Source organism: Cynoglossus semilaevis, chromosome 18, assembly GCF_000523025.1.
Source record: "Cynoglossus semilaevis isolate Cse_v1.0 chromosome 18, Cse_v1.0, whole genome shotgun sequence".
In the NCBI taxonomy this organism is placed as follows: domain Eukaryota; kingdom Metazoa; phylum Chordata; class Actinopteri; order Pleuronectiformes; family Cynoglossidae; genus Cynoglossus; species Cynoglossus semilaevis.
This window is the reverse complement of record NC_024324.1, coordinates 6,285,321-6,285,730: the sequence shown is the minus strand read 5'-3', so window position 1 is coordinate 6,285,730 and position 410 is coordinate 6,285,321.

Sequence of the window (410 nt, the reverse complement as noted above, 5' to 3'; positions counted from 1 at the left end):
AAATGGCCACCTGTCACAATACATTTAGGATACATTTTAGTTTTGGGTACTGACATCTTTTGACAACGAAGCTGCTCCGCCACATTTTCAGTCAGCTTTTGTTTTATGTTCTCATTTATTTGTAAAAACACGCTGAAAGAAGCATCTCCCGGTGTCTCCTTGTTTACCTTCCGTACAGCGAGTAGTAATTGGGTACAGTCATAATTACGTTCCGGCGGAAGTTGGACAATAAGGCTCTGCATGAATAATGTTCCCCCTGAGGCGCTTTGAAAACATACGTTACACACCTAACCGTATACAAATAAAAACATATTCCTACAATAATGGTTCCACATGAATAAACTAAAAATTTACAATAAAGTGTTTTTACACTTAATGTAATCGTTTAATTTTTTTAAATGACAAACTGA